A 16,285-nucleotide genomic window follows, 5' to 3' on the forward strand; every position below is an offset into this window, starting at 1 on the left:
TGCGAGGAGCTAGAGTTGGAAAATCAAAAGGGCCAAACTCGTTCAGCATTTCTTAAGCTCAAGGAACTGAAGAGCAAATCTCCATACCTTTTCAACCTGTATGCAGAGCAGATTATCCAAGAGGTGGGGCTCTATGAGGAGAGGCGTGGCGTTAGGATTGGTGGACGATCTATCAACAATCTGAGTTATGCAGATGACACAACCTTGCTCACTGAAACTGAGGAGGACCTCATGCACTTACTGCAGAGGTTGTTCATATATTCATTGTTAATTCTGCTATAATTAGTAGCAGACCAGTTATAAGTGTTGAGTCAATACTGGTCTGCTATATAACATCATGATTTCTGCCATCAGAATATCAAAAGGACCAAACTTAATGAGTATTTTTTAAGGTTAAGGAACTACAGAATTCATTCAAATCATGAGTTGTAATACTTAAGGATGCTATGGGCAGAATAGTGAATGATCCAGGAAGTATTAAAACAAGACAAAAGGTGTACAGAGTCAGTGTACCAAAAAAATTGACTGACAATGAAGAATTTCAAGAAACAACATACGATCAATAGGCACTGGTGATGAAGTGAGGATGTGCAGGCTGCTCTGAAGGACTCGGAAAAAATAAGGCCCCAGGAATTAATGAAATACCAAGTGACATATTTCAATAAGCAGATACTACCCTAGACATGCTCACCATGTTGTGCCAAGAAATCTGGAGGACAACCACCTGACTAGAAGAGATCATATTTATTCCCATTCCCAAAAAAGATAACCTCACAGAATATGGAAATTATCAAACAAGATCACTAATAACAGACAAGCAAAATCTTGCTAAAGTTTATCCAAAAATGAATGGAACAATACATCGACAGAGAACTAGTAGAAATGCAAGCTGGGTTTAGAGGAGGTCATGGCACTAGAGACATTATTATCAATGTCAGATGGATCTTGGCAGAAAGTAAAGAGTTATCAGAGGGTTATCAAGGATATCTATCCATGTTGACTATGGAAAGGAATTTGACTGTGTAGTTCACAACAAATTGTGGCTAACCTTCAGGAAAATGTGAATCCCCGAACACTTGATCATGCTCATGCAAAATCTATACTCAGAATAGGAAGCAGTCCTCAGAGCTGAGCAAAGAAATACTGCATGGTCCAAAATCAGGAGTTGTCCTGTATTGATACCCTTCAATCTATATGCAGAACAGATCATTCAGGAGGCTGGGCTTTATGAGGAGGAATGTGGCATCAGGATTGCAGGAAGACTCATCAACAACCTACATTATACAGATGACACAACCTTGCTTGCTGGCTTGCTGAAACTGAAGAGAAATGGAAGCGCTTGCTTCAGGTCAAGGACTGTAGTCTTCAACATGGACAGAAGCTCAACATCAAGAAGACAGATTCTCACCACTGGGCCAACTGTGATACTGGGCACTGTGATAGAGATTGAAGCTGTTAACAATTACAGCTTGCTTGGCTCCACAATCAACATTCTTAGCACTAGCAGTTAGGAAATCAACAGACAAATTGCACTGGGAAAATCTGCTGCCAGGGACCTTTCCAGAGTACTGAGAAGCAACGATGTCAGTCTAGAAACTAAGTGCATCTGCTCCTGGTAATTACTTGTTGTGCATCACAGAGCTAGACAATGACTTAGGATGTCAGAAGAATTGAGGCCTTTGAGTAGTGGGATAGGAGAAGTCTTGAACATACCATGGACTGCCAAGAAAAGAAATAGGTCTGTCTTGGAGAGGGTGAAAGCAACTTCCTCCTTGAAGGCTAGGATTTTGAAGCTTCCTCTTATCTCCTTTGGGAATGTGGCCAGCAGGGACCAGTCAGCTCAGAAGGGTGGAGGGACAGAGTAGGAAAGGAAAAGCCCAGATAAGATGTATTGATACAGTAACTGGGGTAATTGGGGTAGGTGTATTGGAATCAGTTGAAACTGGCTTAGCACAGGACAAGATTCAGAGTTGTTGTACACAGGGTTGCTATGAGTCGTGAGTCGTGGTGACTCCACAGCACATAACAACCACCACCACCTCTAAGTCCCTTGGATTTAGTGGGTCACTGGAATATCTCCCAGAGACACAGACCCATCAGGGGAATGACTCATATTAGGGGAGATGTGCAGGCTGGTTTTGCAGACTGGCAAGCATTTTAGACTATCAGTTGAAGGCAGGTGTCCAAAAAAGGAAGCTAGCCCTAAGGTCCCATAGTTACATAACTTAGGTAAGGTTCTAGTGGTATGGGGCTTGTATCCCACCCTAAACCTCTCTCCTTTCTAGAAGATATACTTCAGCACAAAATGAATAGTTAACTATTTCTAAGAAAGACATTTTGAATGATGAACCTTAGACAACACAGAGTGAATCATAACAAACTAGGGCTAAGACTGAGAAGAATGTGAATCCCAGAACAATATAATTGTACTCATGGGAAACTTAAGCCTACACCAAGATGCTTTTGTACAAACAGAGCAGAGGAACTCTACAGAGGGTTTTTGTTTTTAATTTTATATTAGTTTGCATACAGACTTCTTATAATATTTCATTCATGTACACTGTGTTTAACATAGTCTTTAATTCACATTGTTTCATACAGTCATTCCTATACATTGTGCTTTATAATATGAATCATTCATCTATGCCTACTATTACCTAGTATTTTCAGTCCACATTGCTTCTTCCCCACTTCTTTCACTAACTTCTTCAGCCCACCAAACCTTGACATCCCAGTGATTCATACATATACGCGCTCTGCTCCTCTTTCTCTCCTTGCCTTTTGGACTTTTATACATAACTTAATAGTTAGAGAGTGTGGAAATCCTTGAACAATAATCACTAATAGCAAATGCAAGCAAAATCTTGCTGAAGATTATCCAAAAATGTCTAAAACAGTGGTGACAGAGAACTGCCAGAGAACAAGCTTGGTTTGAAAGAGGTGATATCATTGCCAATGTAAGATGGCTCTTAGTTAAAAACAGAGAATGCCAGAAGGATTGTTATTTGTGTTTTCTTTAGTATTGAAAGACATTTTACTCTGTGGATCACAATAAATTATGGCTAAATTATGTGCTCATAGGAAACCTAAACCTTGACCATGAAGGTGTCATACAAACTGAGCAAAGAAGCACTGCACGTTCAAAATCAAGACAGGAGTGCATCACAGATGTATTCTTTCTCTATACCTTTTAAATTTATATACAGAACAGAAACTGCCAACATGTTGGAGGGACAAATAAGCACCACTGAAGAGATGGAACACAGAGTCAGTGAAATAGAAGAGAGAACTCTCAGTCCTGATCTGGCTTAAAAAAAAGGAAAACAGCTTAAGAATAATGTGAGATGTCATCAAGAAGAAAATTATGCACATAATTAAAATCAAAGAAGATGACCAGCAAAAAAGTGTACTGAGAAAGTTGTAGAACTATTACTAGAAAAAAAATTCCAGGAATAATAAAAAATGAGAGAATATACATAAAAGAAGCTGAGCAAACTTCTTACAGATTAGACCCCCAAAGAAAAACACTAAGGCACATCACAAATTCACAAAAATCAAGGACAAGGAGAAAATTTTGATAGCAGCTAGGAAAACAAACAGTAATTTTTTTAAGTAAAAATTTAATTGTGATTTTAATGAATGTTTACAGAGAAGTTAGATTTTCATTTACTCATTGTTGTACATTTTAGCCCCTCTCACTCCTTTACTTGTTTCCCAGTTCACTTTTTCTTTTTAATATTCATTCATTGTTATGCAATTATCTTCCTCCAGTTCCCTTTGCAATGATATACCTCTCACTCTGGGCTGCTGTCATACATATAACGCCTAATTATATATTCATTTTAGATAGTCCTTTCTTTCATCTGTCCCAATGCAATGGTTATTAACTATGCACTCTTATCCTATTCTCGTACCAAGCACCCATGTCCAATCTGCTTTAGAATAGTGGTGCTATGTAGTATTTGTCCTTTTATGACAGAGATATTTCATTCAGCATGATGTGCTCCAGGGTTCCCCATGTTCTGTAATGTTTGGAGTTCACTGTTTTTTTCTATGCTTCATAATATTTCATTGTATGAATATACCATAGTTTTTCTATCCATTCATTTGTTGATGGGCACTTGGGTTGCTTCCATCTCTTTGCTATTGTAAATAACTCAGGAATAAACATGGATGTGCATATATCTATTTAGGTGGCAGTTATGTATCCTATCTCCATACCTTTTCAATCTTTATGCAGAACAGATTATAAGGGAGTCTAGGCTCTACGAGGAGAAATGTGGCATCAGGATTGGAGGAAGACTCATCAACAATCTGCGTTATCAGATGACACAACTCTGCTTGCTGAAACTAAGGAGGACCTGAAGCACTTGCTGTGGAAGGTCTGGGACTGCAGTCTTCAGTATGGATAGAGGCTCAATGCCAAGAAAACAAAGATTCTCACCACTGGGCAGATTGGCAGCATCATGTTGTATGGTGAAGAGATTGAGATTGTTCATAGTTTTGGTTTAGTTGGCTCCACAGTCAACACTCGTGGCACCAGCAGCAAGGAAATTAAAAGACGTATTGCGATGGGAAAGTCTGCAGTTAGAGACCTCTGTTAAGTACTGAAATGCAACTATGTCAGTTTGGAGACTAAGGTATTCCTGATACATGCCATGGTCTTTGCAGTCACTTGCTATGCATCAGAGAGCTGGACAATGACTAGGGATGACTGAAGGAGAATTGAAGCCTTTGAGCTGTGGTGTTAGAGAAGAGTATTGAATACCTTTGAGCTGCGGTGTTAGAGAAGAGTATTGAATATACCATAGACTACTAAGAAAACAAACAGGTTTGTCCTGGAGAGGGTGAAGTCGGGCCGCTCCTTGGAGGTAAAGAATCTGAAGTTTCATCTGACATACTTTGGACATGTTGCAAGGAGGGACCAGTCCTCGGAAAGGGACATCATGCTTGGAAGGGACAGCGCAGCAGAGGAAGACCCTCAATGAGATGGATTGATTCAGTGACTGGGGTAGTGGGGGTAAGAGTATCAGAGCTAGTGAGATTGGCACAGGATAGGACAGAGTTTAGGGCTGTCGTACATAGGGTCGCTATGAGTTGTAGGCAACTCGACAGCACATAACAACAACAAACAACAACATATTCTCAGTAGTGGCATTGCTGAGTCAAATGGTATTTCTATTTCCAACCTTTTTAGAAAATACCAAATCGCCTTCCACAGTTGTACCATTTTAAACTACTACCATCAGTAAATAAGGGTTCCAATCTCTCCACAACCTTGCCAGCATTGTTTCTTTGCTGCTCTGCTGAACTTTGCTATTGTTACTGGAGTGAGATGATATCTCACAGTTGTTTTGAAGAGTAACTTATAAAGGAGAGCAAACACATGCCTGTTTCTCAGTAGAAACAATGCAAACAAGACAGTGGAAGGACATATATCAAACACTCAAATAACAACTTTCAACAAAGAATACTGTATCCATCAAAACTGTTCATCAAATATGATACCAGTAAAACCTTGCCTCTCAAGAACTATGCTAAATATGAATGGTTTAAACATAACAGGGAAGAGAAAAAAAGAGTAGTAAAGTGGATAACAAAATAAACCTATAAATATGTTGTCTACAATAGATACTTTAAACAGTAAAGATAAAGACTAAAAGTCAAAGGGTGGAAAAAATATACCAAGCAAATGGGAACCAGAAAAAAGCAAGAGTAATAACATTAATCTGGGATATGATTTCCATGTAAAATCTATCACAAAGGACAAGAAAGGACAGTATATAATGCTTACAGGATCAATAGAACAAGAGGACATAACCATATTTAAAATCTATGCACAGAATGACAGATTTGCAAAATACACAAAGCAAACCTTAACAGAACAAAAAAAGAAATAGACAACACCACTACAGTACTAGGAGACTCCAATATACCACTCTCAAGGAAAGACAGGAACTAGCAGAAGGAAACTCAACAAAGATGGGTTGGGTTTTGGGGGTTTTGTTGTTGTTGTTGTTTTTACTTAGAGTTTATCACATGCTTGAAGAAAGTTTGAATAAGTAAACACTGATGTAATTTTTTAATACTGAGTTCATAAACTCATGGTGCAAAATGGGTCGATAGCTTCCTCTAAGAAATAAATGCTTTCCACTGCTTGCTGGCTGCCAGTGAAAATTTGACATTCGCTCAAATGCTTCTAGAAAACTAGTAATATCCACCCATGCTGTTCAGCTGATCACTACAGCCAGCCCCGTAACAGCCACTTATGCACTGGCTCTCAAAGCCACTGTAAGTGGACTGTGTCGACACCCCCATGCCCTGCATCTATTGTAAGCCCCATTACTAGCCCCTGTGGTTGAATTTAAGTAGAGTTCCATGTATCTGTGCTCCACGTTGGCTCTTGTCTCTTGACATGGAAGCCATAGCTTCTTCATGAGTGTCAAACTCAACATCTGCTTCTCCAATCAATCTTCCCATCTGGGCCAATCTCAATAAGCACTATCACAGGGTTGAGTGGAGAGAAGAAGTTATAAATATCATGCTCAGCTGCTTTGTACGGAAGCCGCCTCATGTGGACACAGTGCCCAGTTGTACTCTGAACAGCAAACTCACTGTCTCCATATCCATGGTCGTACATTATTGACAGACAGTAACTGAAATCTCTTCCAAACAGATCAGTGGTAAAACCATAGCTATCTTTCTACAGCACCATTTTTACATCATTTTCTGACTCAAGTTCAACAAAAGCTTATCCATTCTGCCTGCTTTCTTGAGTGTAGATGAAATAAACACCTGCCAAGCCATCAGGAATTTTGCATCCAGACAGGAAATTATGCACATCTTCAATAGAACAAGACCATGGAATACTGCGGAGCTTGACCACAAATCTTTTACCTCCCTGAGGACCCAGCGCCATGAAGACTGGACAGGTCAGGTGTCAATCAGCTTACTGAGGCATTTTAGATGATAGTAAAAGTCTAGTCTCTAGATGTTCTGGCAGTTATTAATTATCCTGCAGAGTGTACTGTCTCCGTAAGTCACTGGGAAGACAAATGGACAGTGCACACACCACGAGGCAGCTACTGTGCTTCTCAACAAAGATGCTGAAGAATTAAACCACACACAACCAACCAACTTGATCTCATAGACACATACAGGCTAATGCTTTCCCAAAAAGAGCAGAAGACATTCTTTACCAGTACACACAGAAAATTTGCCAGAACAGATCATATTTAGGTCACAAAGCAAGTCTCAATAAATTAAAAAACAAAGAATACCAACCATTTTCTCAAACCACAGTGCTACAAAATTAGAAATCAACAAGACAAAAAAGGAGACAAAACAAACAAGTCTCTCCTGGAGAGGGCAAAGTTGATTTTCTCATTGGAGGTAAGGATTTTCAAGCTTCGTCTCATATGGTTTGGGCATGTTTCCAGGAGGGACCAGCACTTGTAGCAACTCATCACCGTTGGAAGGGTAGAGGGTCAGCGCAGGAGAGGATGACTCTGGACGAGATTGATCGACACAGTGACAGGGGCAATGGAGGCATGTGTGTCACAGACAAGTGACATTGGCTCAAGATAGCCTAGGTTTCAGAGCTATTGTTCATAAGGTCACTATGAGTCATAGTCATCTACAAACATATGTATGCACACCTATGTTTACTGCTGCATTATTCACAATACCAAAAAGATAGAACCAACCCAAGTGCCTATTAATGAATGAACTGATAGAAAAACAAGGCACAGCCACACAGTGGAATACTACACAACATTGATAAACAATGAAATAGTAAAACATTACACAACATAGGGGTGGCTTTGAGGACATTAGGCTAAGTGAAATATCTCAGTTACAAAAGGATAAACACTGGATAACACCACTGTTACAAAATAGCATAGACAAGGGGGAGCTGGGGAGGGAATGGTGAGTGGATAATGAACACTACATTAGAACAGATGAGGGAAGAAATTTCCAAAATGAATCTATGATTATTCATTATATGTATGAGAAAAATCTGAAACAAAGGGTGCATTGCAGGGTAGGCTGGAGGTGGGGAAAACAAGTGGAGGAGGAAAAGATACAACAATTAATTTTTTTTTAAACTGTCTACTTCATAGAAAACAATAGAATTCACTAGTTTCTATAATCCATGATTTTGGAAATGGACACAGACACAGTGGTATTTTAGGGTTATCTTGCTGTTGCTAGGTGCTCTGGAATTAGAGGAGTATAAAAGTCTAACAAAAGTGGAAGGGGAGAGGACAGGGGATCTGAGGGTAGGAAAGAAGAGGAAAATCATGGGGTCTCAGACTATTGTAGGCATTGAGAAGGATGACAGAATTAAAGAGGAAAGATCAAATGGGGACCTCAAAGAATGAAGAGCATAGATCAATGGTGTCTGGTTTTATAAAACACAATGTATGGAAATGATCATATGAAACACAATATGAATGAAGGAATGTGTGAAAATTCATGCATGAATGAAATACAATGTATATTAATTTTGCATTGCACACACACACACACACACACACGTTGCTGTTGTTGTTGATTGCCGTCAAGTCAAACAGAAACAAAGACCTGAAGCCTTTCAATAACTATCGTTTCTCAAAGTTCATAGAGTTTATTTTAGCAAGAGCATTAGGCTGAGTGAACTCAGTCTCTTAAAGACAAATACAACATTAAGACCATTATTGTAAAAATAGAAGGATAACTAGTAAAATACGTATGGGAGCTCAAGAGGTGAGGATTAGTAGAGGTGAAAAGATAGGGTTGCACAGTTTTGGAGGGGAAGGTAATGGAAAGGATCTGTGTGAAAAGACAGGGTAATAATGGGCAAGGTTCAAAAGTGATTAATTTTATAAAACATAATGCATGAGAAAGATTGTACGAAACACAATGTGAATGAAGGATACTGTGAAACACAATGTATACCAACTTTGAAGCAATCAAATTAAAAATAAAACTAAAAAAAGGTCATTGGCAGTAAATCTCTACAAAGCAATAAATAATGTTGATTTCTTAGTTATTGCTTTCATGATTGCTGGTTATGGATCCAAGTACAATTAAATCTTAGATAGCTTCAATCTTTTCTCCATTTACTGTTTATTTTTCATTGGTTCAGTTGTGAAGATTTGTTTTCTTTTCTGTTGAGGAGTTATATTCTGAATAGTTTTGCCTCTGAGAAAAATACCCAAAACTTATCAGTAAACTCACTTATGACTTTCTAGTGATTATTCTTTTTCTTTTTAAACAATCTTTACTACTGGGAAGTCTAACTTGGGTACATTTCTTTATGGCCCAAGCTGCAAAGTTTCTTTCCTATGGTCAAGTCTCTGAATCTTTTTCTTCCACGGGATTTTTCTTGCTTATCCAACAACTACAAAAAGAGAATTAACTGTTAGAGAAAGCACTATAAGATGAATCTGTGTGTGAAACAAAATGGGGCCAAGAAACACACATTCCTTTACGGGGCATATGGGACTGTTCCCTATTGCTCTTGAGTTTAGTTCTTATTACTCCTCTCTGAATTCCAGACCTTGCATCCACCACAAGGTGGAAGTGTCCACCATGGTCATAAAATACTGGATTTCTTCTTGTACATCTGTCACAATGGAGATAGGCAATGTTGTCTCTAATTAAAGTAAAGGGTCTCATGGTGGACAAGGATAACCTCTCTGTTTAAGACTTAAGATGAGTGGACAGTGGAACACATATAGGTCATTTTATAATTCATTACTTCTCCAAACATTCCTGCTTGCTGATATCTAGGGTGATCAAGTGTTTCTTTGCCTATATCCCAAATACAAGTTTCAAATACAAGTGTTCCTTATCCTGAGATCAACCTGATACCTGCCATTAATGAGTTTATTGATTCATGAACCTCAACTAGCAAACATTAGGATATGCGATTCTTCCAGCATAAATTTACTGACTGGGTGGGGATGGTTAAACATAGGGTCGCACAATCTGATGGATGGAGGGAGGGGTGGGTAAAGGAAATGACAGAGATCTGGTGTAAAAACAATGTACACAAATTTTCTAAGTAAATCAATATAAAATAAAAATGTTATTTAAATAATAAAATAAGAAAAGGTATGGAGACAGGACAAAAAATAACTAAGGTTGATAGAGGAAGTAAAAAAAATTACTACATGATCAGAGGTATTCTCATTTCAACTTGCAGGTATCAGGAACTAGAACTTAACACAGTTTTCCCCTTAAATTTTGAGACACAAAAAAAGTTATGTGCAATGCTAGCAGGTAAGGACAACGATTTTTAGAGAAGGGCATATAGATGATATTTTGGAAAGGTATGATTAAACTGTATTACAGGGGGAAAGTTTGCAGTCAAAAATCTTTCCAAATCACTGAGCAGTAATCATGTTAATTTGAAGACTAAAGTGCTCCTCATTCAGACCGTGGTCTTTTCAATTACTTCTTATGTAACTGAGAGCTGGACAATGAATAAGGATGGCAGGAGAAAATTTGAGGACTTTGAGTGGTGGTGTTGGAGAAGAGTAGTGAACATCCTATGGACTGCCAAAAGAACAAATGTTTTGAACAAAGTGCAGCCAGAGTGCTCCTTGGAGGCAAAGATGATAAAGATTTGTCTCACAAAGGACACATTACTAAGAAAGGCTTGCAAAGTTGAGGGCTGACAAGAGAGGAGACCCTCAAGACTTACACAGTGATTGCTGCAATGGACTCAAGTATGTCAGAAACTGTGAGCATGGCACAGGATATGACAAGGTTCATTTTTTGTTTATATGGGTCTTACGAGCTGTACTGCATTCTACAGCACCTAACCATGACAACATCCTGAAGTACAATGTTGTGAGTGATAGGGTATTTATCATTTGTTCTGCTAAGAGTAACAGCAGACCAGTTATAAGAAATGCCAAGTCAGTGTTGACCCAAATGCTTGATTTGCTGCACAACTCCATGATTTCTGATATCAACAGCCCCTCCTTTGTTCAGTTCCCTAGCTCCTCTAAATCCCTTGGATACCATGGTTGACTGGAATGTCTCTCAGAGACTCAGACTCAACAGGGAATGACTCAAGTCACTATAGCCATCTAGGCCAGTTTGCAGAGACTGGTGACATTGTAGACTAACAGTTGAAGGTAGGCATCCCAAAAAGAGAGGGAGAACTGAGGTCTCATTAAATTGATATTATCGGGTTTGCCAAGTTTTTCACATCAACAAAGTCCTTCTAAATGTAATGATTCTCTGGGAAAAATCAGTTTCTTCACATGGCCTCTTGCAGGGACACTGGGGAATAAAGGAGGCCAATGATGCACAGAGAACAACATGGTTTTAGAAACAAATTCACTTGCCCTGCAGAGAAGCCTTACACTCAACCACAGATCTCAGCAACTGCCAACTGGATTGACAAAAAGAAAAATAGTTGGTACTGAGATGGCTCCAATTCATGGATCCCATATTTCTCAGAGTGGATTGTGCTCCACAGTGCTGTCCAGGGCTGGTTGGTCATTCAGAGGTAATCCCTGTGTCTTTCTCTCAAGATATTACTGGGTACATTCAACTTCCCACCTTTAAGTCAATAGCAGAGGACTTCCACTGTTTATATCACCCAGGGGGTTCAATGGATGCATTCTTCTATTTGGAAACAGTGTAAGCCACAGAGCAAACCACCATATCTAATCTGGCACCATCAGCCTGTACACTTGATAACAACATTCTTGCTTGGTCTCGAAATATGTACACCAAGTAAAAGAGTGCCATTCACTTCATGAAGCACTTTTACTATGGGTTGCTGGACAACTACACCAGTGTCCTACAAAATTCCCATGTTGCCTCTAGAATAAAGCCAAGGATGAAAAGAGCAAAAGGTGCAATGAAATTCCCAGTGGCCTCCTTTTATTGTCATGTTGGAAAGTGGTCTCTGTTGGAAGGAATGATAAATCTGACATCCAGTTTTAACCTTGGGCTCAAAAGACATTTGGAAAAAACACTGGTTACCTGAAATCAAACCTATTGCCTTGAACTATTTTATAGACGATACTATAAAAATTCCCAAGACATCAACCAAAATAGAGAAGAGAAAGACTAAAGGATAAAGTGAATGGAAAATCTAAACAGCACCATTAACTGTCTTGATCTTCTCAAAATTTTCTAATTAGTAAGCCATACCTTTTCAATCTATATGCAGAATAGATTATCCAGGACACTGGGCTCTATGAGGAGAAAGGTGGTATCAGAACTGGAAAAAGACTTATCAACAACCTGCATTATGCAGATAACACAATGTTAGCTGCTGAAAACTGAGGAGGATCTAAAGCATCTGCTGCTGGAATGTAGTCATACATATGGATTGAAGCTCAACATCAAGAAAACCAAGATTCTAACCACTGGGTCGACTGGCACATCATGATAGACTGTGAAGAGATTGAGAATGTTAACAGCTTTAGTTTGTTTGGCTCTAGAATCAACACTCTTGGCACCAGAAGCCAGGAAATCAAAAGATGAACTGCACTGGGAAAGTATGCTGTCATGGACATCTCCAGAGTCCTGAAGAGCAATGATGTCTGAAGAGACTAAGGTACGTGTGACCCAAGCCATAGTCTTCCCAATTACTTGCTATGCATGAGAAAGGCAGACAATGACTAGGGATGACAGAACAAGAATTTATTTCTTTGAGCTGTAGTGATGGAGAAGAGTGTTGAATATACCATGGACTGCTAGGAGAACAGATTGATCCTGGAGAAGATAAAACCAGGGTGCTCCTTAGAGGCAAGGATTCTGAAGCTCCATCTGATATACTTTGGGCATGCTACAAGGAAGGACCAGAGGGACAATGCAAGAGAGGAAGACCCTTGAGATGGATTGACTCAGTGACTGGGGTAATGGGGGCAGGTGTGTCAGAGACAATAAGGTTGGCTCAGGAATAGAACAGGGTTCAGAGTTGTTGTACACAGGGTTGGTATGAGTCACAGATGATTTGACAGCTCTTAATAACAATAGGCTCAGCAACTGTAGAAAACACATTCAACTGCCCATACACATTTAACAAGACAGATCAAATGTATACTAAACAGCAAATCTTAAAACAACTAAGAGATATCATCTCACCCCAGTAAGAACAGCAAAATTTGGCAGAACAACAAACATCTAATGCTGGTGAGGTTGTGAAGAAACCGGAACCCTTATTCACTGTTGGTGGGAATGTAAAATGGTGCAATCACTATGGAAGGCTGTATGGCGCTTTCTCAAAAAGTTGCAAATAGAGATACCATTTGACCCAGCAATTCCACTACTGGGAATATACCCTGAAGAGACCATAGCTGACATCCAAGCAGATATATGCACACCCATGTTTATTGCAGCTTTGTTCACAATAGCAAAGAGCTGGAAACAACCTAAGTGCCCATCAACAAACAAATGGGTAGAGAAACTCTGGTATATTCACACAATGGAATACTATGCAGCATTGAAAAACAAGGAACTCATGAAATATACAAAATGGATGACCCTGGAGGACATTATGCTGAGTGAAATATCTCAGTCACAAAAGGGCAAATATTGCATAGGTCCCCTGTTATAAAATAGGAATGACATCAGGGTTGACGGAAGATAGGAGGGGAGGAATGATGTATATTGCATTGAAACAGATGAGGGAGAGAACTATTTAGAAGGAATTTTGTTTTACTTTTTTTCTCATTTTTATTATTTTTAATATACATTTACAGTGATTTTTGGATTTCCATTCATTCATTGCTGCACTTTTCTCCCTGTCCACCCCTCCCCACCAGCTGGCTCCTCTCTTTGAAAAGAAAAAGAAAAAAAAAATTCCTTCCCCAGAAGGGATATTTTAATAGGTATTTTTGTCATTACAGAAGTCCAGAGTGAAGGCTGCATAATGGAGTGGATCTGGAAGGGACTGCATAACAATGAAGGAGTTTTTCTTTTCAAGGAGAAAAGTGAATTGGGGGGGAGGGGTTGGGCAGGGAAAAAAGTGCAACAATGAATGACTGGAAACCCTAAGTCTCTGGAAATTTTCATCAAAATTAATTAAAAAAAGCAAATCTTGGTATTTTATACAATACTTTCTCTGACAACAAGGTAATTAAACTATAATTCAACAATATATTCCAATATATAAAATTATTAACAAGCTAATAATCCAAACTCCCAAAGAAAATCATAAAAGTAAACTAAAAACACAAAAATATCAAAATTTGTGAGCTGAAACAAAAACTTTGTTTATAGGCAGTTGTTTGTTGTGGAGTTAGAACCAGCCCATAGCTGACCCTCCAGCAGGTGTTCAGATGCAGTAAATCACATGGGCAATTTTATATCCTTTTCTCAAGGAACAGCTGGTGAGTCAAACTTCATGTCTTTAGCATTGCACTGCAGCTGCTTAAAACTAGGCTACCAGAGCTCTTAGCTAAGAGAAACACACAGCTTTAAATAAATGTGGTGGTGGTGGTGGTTGTTAAGTGCTGTCAAGTATGACTTATGGAGACCCTATGCATAACAGATCTGAATCTTGTTCTATCCTGTGCCATCCTCACAAACTCTGACACACACAAGCCCATTGCTACAGTCACTGTCAATCCACCTGCTTGAGAGTCTTCTTGCCCTTCATCATCCCTCCACCTTTCCAAGCATGATGTCCCTCTGCAAAGTATAACTTCTCTTAGCAACATGTCCAAAATATGAGACAAAGCTTCACTGTCTTTGCCTCAAAGGAGAGCTCTGGCTGCACCTTCTCTAAGATGTGTTTGTTCTTTGGGCAGTCTGTGGAATATTCCATATTCTTCTCAAACACCACAATTCAAAGGTGCTGAGAAGAGTACTGAATATGCCATAGACTGCAAGAGAACAAACAAGCCTGTCTTGCAGAATTTAAAACCAAGTTTCCCCTTGGAGGCAAGGATTTTGAAGCTCAGTCTCACATATTTTGGGCATTTGGGTGGCAGAAATCAGTCTCTGGAGAAGAAAATCATGCCTGGAAAGGTAGAGGGACAGCACAGGAGAGGAAGACCCCAGATGAGATGCATTGATACAATAACTGGGGTAATGGGAGTAGGTCTGTCTGAGTGAGATTGGCTCAGGATAGAACAGGGTTTAGAGTTATTGTACTTAGGAGTTGCTATGAGTTGTAGGCAACACAATGGCACATAACAACAAATGACAGAATGTGTGTGTGTGTGTGTGCGTGGTTTGTTATGTGCCGTTGAGTCAGTTGTGACTCATAGCGACCGTTATGTACAACAGCCCTAAACCCTGCTCTATCCTGTGCCAATCACACTGGCTCTGACACACCCATCCCGATTACCCCAGTCACTGAATCAATCCACCTCATGGAGGGTCTTCCCCTCTTGTGCCTTCCCTCCACCCTCCCAAAAATGATGTCCCTCTCCAAGGACCTGTCCCTTCTTACAACATGTCCAAAGTATGTCAGACAAAACCCCAGAATCCTTGCCTCCAAGGAGCAGCCTGGTTTAACCCTCTCCAGGATGAATCTGTTTGTTTTCTTGGCAGTCCATGGTACATTCAATACTCTTCTCCAGCACCACAGCTCAAAGGCATCAATTCTCCTTCTATCCTCCCTAGTCATTGTCCAACTCTCTGATGCATAACAAGTGATTACAAAGACCATAGCCTGTATCAGATGCACCTTAGTCTCCAGAGTGACACCACTGCTCTTCAGTACCCTGGAGAGGTCCCTAACAGCAGACTTTCCCATCACAGTACGTTTTCTGATTTCCCAGCTACTGGTGCCAAGAGTGCTGACCGTGGAGCCAAGCAGACTAAAGTTGTTAACAATCTCAATCTCTTCACCATCCATCCTGATACTGCCAATTGGCCCAGAGGTGAGAATATTTATCTTCTTGACATTGAGCCTCAATCAATACTGAAGGCTGCAGTCCTTGACCCTCTGCAGCAAGGATTTTACGTCCTCCTCAGTTTCAGCCAACAGAGTTGTGTCATCTGCATAACACAGACTGTTAAAAGATCTTCCACAAGTCCTGGAATCACACTTCTCCTCATAGATCCCAGCCTTTTGGATAATCTGTTCTGCATACAGGTTGAAAAGGTATGGAGATAGGACACATGCCTGGTGTATGCCCTTCCCAATTCTGAACCATGCAGTGTTTTCCTGCTCTGTTCTGATGACTGCCTCTTGGTCCAAGTATAGGTTTTGCATTAGAACGATCAAGTGTTCTGGGATTCCCATTCTTCTCTGAGTCAGCCACAGTTTGTTATGATCCACACAGTCAAACGCCTTTGCATAATCAATGAAACACAG

General features: G+C 39.7%; 1 pseudogene; it reads right to left on the reverse strand.

The window, feature by feature from the left end:
- Nucleotides 1-6,207: 6,207 nt before the first annotated feature.
- LOC102843914 lies at nucleotides 6,208-6,640 on the reverse strand (annotated as a pseudogene).
- Between the last annotated feature and the right edge of the window lie 9,645 nt (nucleotides 6,641-16,285).

The sequence above is a fragment of the Elephantulus edwardii genome, unplaced genomic scaffold, assembly GCF_000299155.1.
Source record: "Elephantulus edwardii isolate Elephantulus edwardi_28Jun2011 unplaced genomic scaffold, EleEdw1.0 scaffold00286, whole genome shotgun sequence".
In the NCBI taxonomy this organism is placed as follows: Eukaryota; Metazoa; Chordata; class Mammalia; order Macroscelidea; family Macroscelididae; genus Elephantulus; species Elephantulus edwardii.